The sequence below is a fragment of the Lotus japonicus genome, chromosome 1, assembly GCF_012489685.1.
Source record: "Lotus japonicus ecotype B-129 chromosome 1, LjGifu_v1.2".
Lineage (NCBI taxonomy): Eukaryota > Viridiplantae > Streptophyta > Magnoliopsida > Fabales > Fabaceae > Lotus > Lotus japonicus.
This window is the reverse complement of record NC_080041.1, coordinates 70,715,302-70,727,357: the sequence shown is the minus strand read 5'-3', so window position 1 is coordinate 70,727,357 and position 12,056 is coordinate 70,715,302.

Below are 12,056 nucleotides of genomic sequence, written 5' to 3'. Positions count from 1 at the left end.
AGACTTAAAATATAACTAACTTCTAACGGTCAATTGATAAAACCATTACAAGTGTCTTCCGAGTAAGCCTTCGTCTTACACGTGTCTTTTTGCTCCATACGTGTCTTTCGTGAACTGTCTTCAGAAAACAACCGACCTCCCGTGTTGAATTCTTCACATCTCGAAATGTACTTTCTTAGTCGAAGTTCCTAGTCGAAATCACTTAAGACTTGGAAAATTTTATTGAATCTCCTCCTTTTCGACTTTATCATCAGATCGAATTATGCAACATAGGTCGAAATTATCCAAAATTGTATAGTTAACAGATGCCCCCCAAAATATCATTTGTTCGGTCGGAAAAATGATATTCTCGTTTTACACGATTTCGACCAAACGCTAAATGTCAGTTTTTTCCTTTTCCATTTCTGACAAAGCAAAAGTCTCTTTTAACCTTTAGCAACTTCCACACTCCATTATCATAAATGTCTAATCATGTCAGACACGTTCTTCAAGGAAATCAGAAAGTGGAAACTGCCATACCCCACTCAGAATTCAAACGGATTGAACTAAAGTCCATTGAACAAAGCTTTGGCATCCGGTCCGATCTCAACCGTTCATCTCACTTAAACTCAAGCCTTATATTTTAGGTGGAGAAACCTTCCCACTTCTACTTCTTCTTCAACCTCTAGCTTTTACTCTCTAAAAACCCATTTCTAACTCTGCAACTCCCTTGAAGTTTTGGTGCTCCGTCAGAACCATTTGGTTTGCGCGAGTCTTCACCGGCACCACCATTGAGTCGTCATCGTCTTCCGGCCCATCGTCAACCACCATGACTTCTACATCTTCTTCTCAGGTTCCGTCTGTTGCTTCTCTTTCAAAACCCATTGAGGTTGAGGGGAGGACCTTTGTTCCAGAACCTCCTAATGAAGATGAAAAGATTAAGATCTGGAATTCCCAGGTACTTATTCCCTTTTCCATTGGTGATAGGTTGCATGCATATTTAGGACCTTACCAAACCACTTTCCCAAAAAATGCATCTGCATTCTTTCCTTCACCATTACCGGATGAAAAGATTTTAGCCTTTAGGGATTCCTACAATCTGTCCTTCTTAGGTGACCCACCTAGAGCTTTCCGTTCTTCACCTCCAGTGAAGACGAATCCTTACATTGAATGGTTGAATAAAGTTGAAAAAGTGAAAGGAGATTTCTGGAAGACTTTAGGCATTTTCAACATAATTCAATTATCCAGATCGAAAATCGTCTACCATCCGGTGATGTTAGCCAGTTCTTTTTTCTTTTGGGAGCGTTCGACCAATACCTTCCACACTCCTCATGGAATAATTACCCCCACTCTCTTGGATGTAGCTGCTATCACCGGTCTTCGACCTACAGGATCTTCTTTTACATTCGACCGGTCTGTCAAGAAAGAAATTAAATTAGACTACAACCATCTGACTTACAAAAGCTTTATTCTGAGAAACCACGACAAAACTTCGGCGAATGTTTCTTACTCGGAACATGTAGCTTTCTTGCTGTTCTGTCTATCTGCCTTCTTCCTATGTTCCAAATCTCTTCAAGTTCCTCAGAAATTCGTGCTCCTTGCTCAGCTTCTTCATGAAGGTGCTGACGTCTGTTTAGGTAAGGTTTTGTTAGGCGAACTTTACCTCTCTTTGAGTCAAGCCATCACTTCTCTTCAGAAGCCTCCTGGAGCCGAGAAAAACATCTTGTTTGCTGGACCTTTGTGGTTTCTTCAACTTTGGCTAAATGCCATCTTTGAGACCAAACTTTCAACTCCAATTCCACGAAATGTCTCGACTTCCATTGCTGTTTTTCGACTTAACTGCCTGACTCCTACCAAGGATAAAGTCGATCCTGAAACCACCTTCCGTGAATTTTTCACTGCTTTCATGGAAATGACCTCCTTTACTCCCAACCTTGCTCCATTTGCCACTCAAACCACTGGTCCTAAATGGCTTGTTCGACCCTTCCCATGTGAATTTCCGGGAGAACAAAGTGAAAGTATTAGCATTTGGAGGGAATTTTTCCGACCTCAAGTTCTCTCCCTTGGTTTCAAAAAATCAGAAGTGAACGTGTTAGGCTACCAGCCTCAACTCGTGGCCAGACAATTCGGCCTAAGTCAAATCGTTCCTATCCCACTCTTCTCAAAAAGGGATGCAATTTGCAATGAAGGGTTTTGCGACAAAGATGTCGACTCTTTTCACGAAGCCCTCACCTTTTATGAAAAGAAGACGACCGCTCTTCGTCTTGAGTCATTGTCTTTCGAACCGTCATTTTATTGCACTAGAGAGTTTGAAGTCTGGTGGTCGACCTACTACAAGTCTATTCAGACCACCTTAGGAGTTTGTATTGGAAAGATGACCGAAGCTCTTCAATCTGTGGCAGAAAAAGGCTACAAAGAAAACTCGAGGTACGCACATCAAAGAAATCCAGTCATTTCAGAGATTCTTCAAAACTGTTTATCTTCCAGGTCAATTGAACTTAACCCTTTCGGAAGCGGCGGAAGTTTTAAAAGAAAAAATCAAAGCCAAAGTTCTTCAAATTAAACTTTTTCCCCCTTTTGTGGACAAATATGCTTATACTCTTCGACATTACTGTCCAAGATTTCCAGTTTTTCCCACCAGTGATATGGCTTTGGCTTTACCTGTTATTTATCCAAAATGGCTCGACCATTTTACATACAAATGTTTTATACAAAGTCTTTTACCACTTCCGAAAAGGGTTACTTCGACTAAATATTTCTTGCACAACTACCTCGGACACATTCATGTTAACCCATGTCACGTCCAAGTCCTTACACAAATTCATCAAGGTCAGATAGACTCGTCTTACTTTTGTTTTCCTCTATCTATTCTTGTACTTACGCGTCTTCTTTCAGCCGAACCAATACCCAAAGTTCCATGCAAGGAAGACGAGGGTTCTAACAATTCAACGGGCATTCCAGTCCAACAAAAGAATATCCCTAAGGTATATTCATCAATTTATTGCTTACCCTTTATTCGACTTCGAGTTTAAACTTTATGTATTTTCCAGGCTCGAAAGAGAGGTTCTCAGAGCTCGACTTCCGATGCTCGAAAGAAATTGAGAGTTTCGTCTGAAAAAGATGATTCAGAAAGAACTTTGGTAATCTTATCCCCTATCTTTTCCGTTTCGTTTCCCTACTTCTATACTCATCTTTTTTACTTGTATTTTTGCAGGTAGACCTAATTCCTGAGGATGAGAACGTTGCTCCCAAATCTATTAATCCAAACGAAGCTGGAAGAGACAAGACTAGCTCCAAGGCTTCGGAAATCAACGAAGACGAAGAGGATCCACCTCTTTCTTCTGCAAAGAAACGTGCCGGGGCTGAGCCGAGTCAAGAGGAACCATAAGCCGAAACTGACCAAGAAGATTCCGGTTCCTCTCAAAGTGAAAGCTCGGGAGCTTCTTCCCCGACCAAAACTCAACAAGAACAAGTATGTATTCTTCACTCTTCATTTCTTTCTTCGTTATTTCTTAACCCCATACTTATCTTTTGCACCGTTACACTTTTCTTCAGGACACCTCAACTAAACCAAAGCCTCCTCCTCAAGTAATCCATTTGTCTTCAAATTCCTCTGATTTCAGTTCTTCTGACTGCCAAAGTCTTGATGACTTTTTAAACTTTCAACCGTTACGAATTCAATATCCTTCTGGTCGAATAGTTAGTTATGTTTCAACTGACAATGAGTCCTTTATGCAGGACCTTGGTGCTTCGGCCGAAAAGTCTGATACTGACGAAGACCGTCAACCTACCCCCTCACCCATTGCCAAAGTCTCGAAGAACCAAGAAAAATCTCTTAAAGCTTCGAGCCTAGCTGCTGGTAGGAAGTCTCCTCAGTCCATTCTTATCGAAGACTTTGATGCTCTTGCCATGAATGATCTCGTGTTAGCCCTTGAGCAACTCGTGAGCGGTCAAGTCTCTCTTAGCACCAGTCGAAGCCAAGAATCTTCTCTGCAAAATGAAGGCACAAGCACTCTGAACACTACCACCATCATCATTAACAAGCTTCGGTCCCTTGTGTTCGAGCAAGACTTATTTGCTGCCCTCGGCTCAAATCCTAACTTAGGCCGAGAAATCAAACAACTTATCTCTGACCTTGGCAATGAGGACCTTAGTGATCAGCAAGAAATAGGCATTCAAGAATTCCAGGAGTTTCTTGATGAATCACTTTCGACCTTTGACCAAGCCAAGCTCGTCAGTCAGGACTTGGCCTTTAAATCCACTGAATGTACACATGCAGCAGAGTCATTCGACCGAGCCAAAACTGAAGTGGATTCCATCAAACTTCTCGAAGAAGCTGACTCTGTGAAACTGAATGCAGTTTTGAAACAAATTGCCGAACTCCAACAACAAGAACAATCCCTCAAAACCAACCTGACCAAATTCAAGAAACAGAAGACTGAAGCTGCTGCCAAGGCCATCTCTCACGTGAAAGATAAGAATCGGCTTGAAGGCGAAATTTCTGAGCTTCAGAACAAGAAGGCGAAGGTCGACAAACGACTCAAGAAACTCAAGGGTCGATATGCTCCCATGAAAGCCACTCCACCGTTCTAGTTTTATTTCTTTATTTATGTCTTTATTTCATATGGCGCATGTGCCACTTTAATCCCCTATGTACTTTCAAATGGCGTTTTCGCCATATTTGTCTTCATCTTATGAACTATGTTTCGACGTCAATTTTTATTTCATGAATTGTTGGCTTAAACCTTTTTAAGTATTTTCCATTTACCGTCAATATTCGAGCAATTGTCCCAATTTCCTCAATTGAATAAGCGTTATTCGAATAACACTTAATCACTTTAAATGGCCCTTCCCATTTAGGGGCCCATTTTCCGTATGCTTGATCTTTTTTGTCCATTGGAAGAATCACTTTCCAGACTAAATCTCCTACGCTAAATGCTTTAGGCTTAACTTTTTTATTATAACTTTTAGTAATTCGTTCTTTTTGTCGAATCATTACCTCCAAAGCATTTAGTCTTTCCTCGTCAAGTCCGATTAACTCATCATACATCATATTCCAATAATCATCGCACGGAATCTCGAATTACCTCTGAATCCTGACGGATTGCAAGCATATTTCGATTGGCAAAACCGCCTGATGCTCGTATGTAAGTCGAAAAGGAGTCACGCCAGTGGCCTCTTTGGGTGAATTTCGATAAGCCCATAAAATTTGATTCAAAGTTTCATGCCACCTTTTCGGCTTTTGACTAATGTGTTTTTTAATCAAGTTAATCAGAACTTTATTAGCCGCTTCGACTTGGCCATTCGCCTGAGCATAATATGGCGTCGAGGTTAATAATTTTATTCCAAAGTCTTCAGCAAATTGAGCCATTTTCCTTCAAGTAAATACTGACCCTTGGTCTGTAGTTAACGTCTCAGGAATTCCATATCTAAATATTATGTGTTCCTGAATAAAACTAATAACCGTATCTTGAACTACACTTCTCAACGGAATGGCTTCGACCCATTTGGTGAAATAATCGATAGCCACTATTATATATTCATGTCGTTTAGACGAGGTAGGGTGTATCTGACCTATCAAGTCTAATGCCCAACCCCTAAATGGCCAGGGTTTCACGATCGAATGTAACTCGCTTGCCGGTACATGTTGGACGCCAGCATGCTTCTGACATTCGACACATGACTTAGCATATTCGATGCAATCCTTTAACATGCTTGGCCAATATACTCCTTGTCGAAACAATATCCACTTCATCTTGTGGCCTGCCTGATGTGCTCCACATATGCCATCATGAACGGCTTTGACTGCTCGAAAGGCCTCTTCCTCACTTAGGCACTTTAGAAGGACTTCATTCATTCCTTTCTTGAACAATTCGCCATTTAAAATCAGGTAACTTAGAGCTCGATATTTTATTCTCCGATCTGCTGGAGTGTTTGGGTCTTGCAAGTATTTTACGACGGGTTTCCTCTAATCATTATCAGCTAAATTATTAATGACCAATACCTCTCGTTCGACCTCTGTTCGCCTTTCCTTAAAGCCAGGGATAAACTTTCTTTTGACCTTTACTAACTCCTTAAACTTTTTCTGAGGTAACCGGTAACCTGACGCAATTTGTGCTAAAACGTTCGCTTCAGCATTCTCGATCCTAGGAATATGAGATAATTCGACTTCATCAAACTTTCTCAACATTTTAGCTGCTTTTGAACGATATTTCATTAAGTTCTCGCTAATACATTGGTATTCGCCGGTTAGTTGTTTAATAACCAACTCCGAATCTCCACGAATTACAAGCTCTTTAGCCCCCAGACTTAAAGCCGTTTCGAGTCCTATTAATAAAGCTTCATATTCGCAAGTGTACGAATACTTCCGGGTTTTAAAATATCGAACCACAGGGATTGTGAGTGAGAATTGTTGATTTAAGCCTAAAGTTTGCAAGTTTCTAAAGCAATAAAATTCAGAAATTGGTTTTGGTTGTTTGTGACAAAAGTTATGCAAAAGAGCAATGTTGATAATGTTGTAAATAACAATTGATAGAAAATTGCCTTGGGTTGTTGATCATCTAATCCACTTTAGTCCACCTATCCTATGCATGTGACACCTTGATTTATCTCTTGTTGCTATAGCCTATGTACTTACTAGTTGATTCCTCACAAAAGTAATTTTCTCAAACTGAAAGTTAAGCCCAATTCCTTGTGTACTTAAACATTCATAAGAGGTTTATAAGCATGTAAATTCAGGCCCCTCCCCTCACTCTATGCCTAGAAGCAAGTATAGAAGGATCTATTTCAATTCATGTCCCTAAATCATAACAAACTTCCATTTGATTATAATCTAGGCTATAGCAAAGGTGCACCAAAGCTAAACATGCATAAAGGAATTGGAATACAAGATTAAATCAAGAACTCATGCATAGAGATAGGATTTAACAAACTAAAACTTCATAGAATCTCTTAACCCAAAGCAAAAAAGGAAACTAGCCACTCATGACTAGTGAATTCATACAGAAAATGTAAAGAAAACTTGAGAAAAATACAAGTTGGAAGCCTTCCTACAGCCCCAAGGTTCTCCTCAGCTCTCAAACTTGATCCAAAAATGTGTAAAAAATGTCTCTCCTCCAAAGAAATTGGCCTAAGCCTTATTTATAGGCATAAAAATACGAGCAGGGCGCTCAGGCGCCAATTCAGAGCGCCTGAGCGCCAATTGCATGCACAAACATGCTCTCTGGAGCTTAATTGGCGCCTAGGCGCCAATTCCCAGCGCCTGGGCGCCAATTCCTTGACCTTCAGGAAATTGCACTAGCGCCTAGGCGCCAATTCCCAGTGCCTAGGCGCCCAAGCTCGCTTGAAAAGGACTTTTTGGCTTCTGTAACTCCTCTTTCAATCCTCTTTAAGTTCTCCTTCAATTCCATGCTTCTTGGCCTTCTTTTACCTTCAGTTTCTGCTCTCCAAACCTAACCAACAAGTCAAGGAAGAATCTAGAAGCTCAAAGAGCTCATTAGCACAAGAGATCCTTCATAAAACAAAAGAAAATCATGCAAGTCCTAAACTTACTTAAAATGCAAGAAAAGTCCCTATAAAACTACAAAATTACCAAAACAAAGTAAAGACTCAAGAAAAGATAAAAATGCATGATAATGCATGAAACACTACATGAGACTCAACAAAAAGACTAAAACAAACAAAGAAATGACCCTAAAAACACTACTAAAATAGGGTCATCACTTTCTTATGCCTTGAACCGTCAAAATACATTTCCCACGGTTTCAACGTCACCACCATTTCCTGTTCTTTCGACCCACTATGATCAACCAAAAAATCAGCTATTACTTGGCCTTTCCTAGCCCACAAATGTTGGTAACTTAAAGAGAACTCAGTAAGGGCCAACGCCCACTTTCCAATTCGACTATGAAGAATGGGCTTGAACAGCATGTGTTTTATTATATCATAATGGGAAATAACAGTTACATCGATAGGTTTAATATAATACTTAAGTTTAGTACATGAAAAATACAAACATAAACATAATTTTTCTACTAAACTATATCTAGTTTCAGCATCATTAAGGATTCGGCTCAAATAATAAATAGCTCTTTCGACTCCATCTTCATCATCTTGAGCCAACACACTACCAATAGTTTCTTCTGATGCCAAAATGTAGAGTTTCATTGGTTTTCCACGAATGAGGGGAGCCATGACTGGTGCCGTTGTTAAACTGGCTTTTATTTCCTCGAATGCCTTCTGATTTTCTTCCCTCCATTGAAACTCTTGTTCTTTCTTGAGTCGAAGCAAGGTGGAGAATACCTTGGTTTTCCCACTTAGATCCATAATGAACCTTCTCAAGAAATTAACCTTGCCCAACAAGGACTGCAACTGTTTTTTATTCGACGGCGGTTGAGTATCAAAGATTGCTTTCGCCTTGTTCTGGCCGATTTCAATGCCCTTCTTGTGAACAATGAATCCCAGAAATTGCCCTGCAATTACACCGAAAGCACACTTGAGTGGGTTCATTTTTAGGCCATACTTTCTCATTTTTTCAAATAACAACTTAAGATGCTCGATATGAATATCCTGAGATTTTGACTTTACTACAATATCATCGATAAATTTCTCAATATATTCATGGAAAATAGTGTTCATTACCCTTTGATAAGTTGCGCCGGCATTTTTAAGGCCGAATGGCATCACCACCCATTCATATGTTCCTAGTGCCCCTGGACACCGAAACGCTGTCTTCGACACATCATCCTCTGCAATATAAATTTGGTTATACCCTGAGTATCCATCTAGTAAACTTAAGTATTCATTTCCTGCAGCAGAATCTACCATCATTTCAGCTACATGCATAGGGTATTCATCTTTCGGCGTAGCCGAATTTAAATCTCTATAGTCTATGCAAACCCTCATTTTACCATTTTTCTTAAGTACAGGAACCACATTAGCTAACCAATCGACATACCTGGCTGTCCGTATGAACTTTGCTCCAAGTAGACGCTCCACTTCTTCTTTAATCTTCGAGAACACCTCTGGGGCGAATCTTTTTGGAGTTTGCTTCACTGCTTCTTACCGGGTTGAATGGGTAACTTTAGCTCCACTAACTCTCGGCTCAATCCCGGCATTTCGTCATAGTCCCACGCGAAGAAATCTTTGTATTCCTGCAATAAACTAACAATTTGACTCTTAAAATCTGAGTCGATCAACGAACTTACATATGTTGGCCTTTTCTTGGCCCCATCTCCCAAATCGACCTCCTCTAACGGATCCTGAGCCTGCATTTTTAACATAGGGTCTAACGATTGCTCGAATCCAAGAGGTTCATCATCATATATACAATCAAGAACCGGTTCTGATCTGTCCTCACTTAAATGATCCAAGTCTAGGCACTCCTCCGATTTGCAAATTTCTTCATATTCGGCTTCCCTTGCCGTTTTTACATATTGTTCGGCCTCCAAGGCCGTTTTTATTCTTGTCTCGGCTGCATAAGACGATATTCGAGCTATGCTCGACTCAATCATCTAATTCGACGATTTGCCACTCTCCAGTGGCATTCTGAGTGCGAAAGTTCTTATTCCAAAGAAATCCGTACTCTGGGTGAAGATTCATTGCATAATTAGTAGAGCCTTCCATATGTTCTTTTCCTTCCGATTCATACGGAGCAATGCTTGCCATTCGCTTTTCGAAATTCTTCCGGTCAACAAATTCCACTTCAGCTTTGTAGTAACTCTGGCCAGCATCAACATTTTCGACCACCCAATCTGGCCTCCAAATAGACAACTTTTGGTGCAGTGAAGATGGCACAGCTCCCACCCCATGAATCCACTCTTGTCCTAGTAGCAAATTATAGTTCGCTTTCGACGACACTACTACGAAAAGAGTAGGTCGAGAAACAGTACCAATTGTGGCCTCCACCAATAGCATCCCCAAGGACTTAGATGTCTTTCCCTCGTAATCAGTCAACATCATATTGTGAGGCTGCAAATCCTCGACAGACTTCCCAATCTTCTTAAGCAAAAACTTTGGCATCAGATTGATTGCGGCCCCGCTGTCAACCAAAACTTTATTGACACCAACTCCTTCGATACGGGCCCACACAAAAAGGGGTTTCAAATGCTTCTTCATCTCCATATCTGGCTTCTTGAAAACAGCACAATCATCTTCGACCCCTCCTTTGGTCATCACATAAGAACACAGTGGATTGTCATCATCCTCTTCGACGTAGTAATCCTCCTCATCATCAGTGATTTCAGTTTTCACGTCAAATTCTTCGGGAAGGATCGAGACCAAGCTACACATGGACTCAAATTCAGACTCCAGCATCTCAAAGTTGTCCTTCATTTCGACATCTTCAGTCTGCTTTCCTTTCCCTTTCGCCTGATTAGTTGTCACCCATTTTCCAGCATTCTTCATACTCTGTTTAATCACCTGGATAGGAACCATAGGGGCCCCTCCACTCTGGCCCAAAAGTTGGTACTTGACAGGCTTCTCAGAACTGGATTGACCTGCCTCAAAGGATCTCTCCCTCTGGTGACGCCTTCACTGAGTTTTTGTCATTGGGTTTCGACCCAAATACGATCTTGGGACATAGGTATAATTCTTGTTGTTTTGAGAATTATCCATATAGGCAGACCCATTTCCCAATCCGACCACCTTAACCTTAGGGTGAGGCGCCTGGCTCCTTGCCATCCACTTGTCAAACGACACTCGACTTGGTGGCATATAAGTTCGACAACGCCCTCTTCCGAACCCAAAGGATCCCCTTCCCCTTATGAAGGAAGAATTAGCTCGTCCTCTGGACCCAAATCTAGGAGACCTTTCAGGTATTATTCCTTGGCGGTGCTTCTTGATTTCAGCATCTTCAATAGCCCGAGCAGCCACTTTGTCGAATACGACACTGCACCTTGGGCACAACATCACTTCAGAGTAAGACTTTTGGCAACGCTGCAGGAATTCCAGCAAACTTTCCTCCGACCTAGGATAAACCATCTTCTTAGCAGTTTCGACCTCTTCTTCCACGGAAGGAGAATCCATTCCTTCTTCAGAAAGTTCGACCTTCTCCATCCCTGGTGTAGGCCCCACAGCTTCGATATCATCATCCCCATTAGTAACCTGGTTCAAATCAGACAACTCAACCATCATGATTCCGGCGGGTTCGACGTAATTGGCACTGCCAATTTGCATTGGGTCATAATCAATTTTCATCGCAGCCTTATCCTTTTCTTCGAACTTGAGCCGTCCTTCTTTGATTGCAGTTTGCACCAAATCCCTGAAACGCACACAATTATTAGTCCAATGACTAAATACATTATGAAACTTGCAAAACTTTTTCCCTTTCCTTTGGTCGAAAGGTACTTCTTTTTTATCAGGAGGGACTTTGATTTGCCCATCTTTTAATAAAATATCATAAATCGCATCGCATTTAGTAACATCAAAGTTATACGCTTTCACAGGAAACTTACTAACACTTTTGTTTGTTTCCGTATTTTTAGATTCATACGGCTTTAACATCCTACAAACATAAGGAGGTCCTGACACCAATTCGGCTACATCAACCTCCTGTTGTTCGATGTCGTCGCAATTGCCTTGATAAGAGTCATAATCGACTTCATATTCGCAACTTTCGACGAACGCCACCTTACCCTTCTTGGGGACCCTATTAAATTTCTCTTTTTCGAGTTTCAAATTCTCAATCTGTCTGACTCTGTCAGCCAGTTGAGCCATGTCCCTAAGATGTTGGGTATCTATCTTCTTACGAATTGAATAGTCTAAGCCTCCAGCCGCCATTTCGACTAACTCGTGTTCTGGGACCTGGGAGAAGCACTTCGACTTCATCTGCCTAAACCTGTTCAAGTAATCGTTTATTGTTTCTTTGAATTTTCTTTTCACGCTAGCTAGTTCCTTCAGACTGACTTTCGACTCACCCCTAAAGAACTGTTCGTGAAAAACTCTCTCTAACTGAGCCCAACTATGGATTGAATTAGGCAACAGAGTAGTAAACCAAGTAAAAGCATTTTCAGTCAAAGAACTCGGAAAATATTTCATTTTTAGGTTCTCATTATTGGCTATGTCCCCTGCTTCTATTT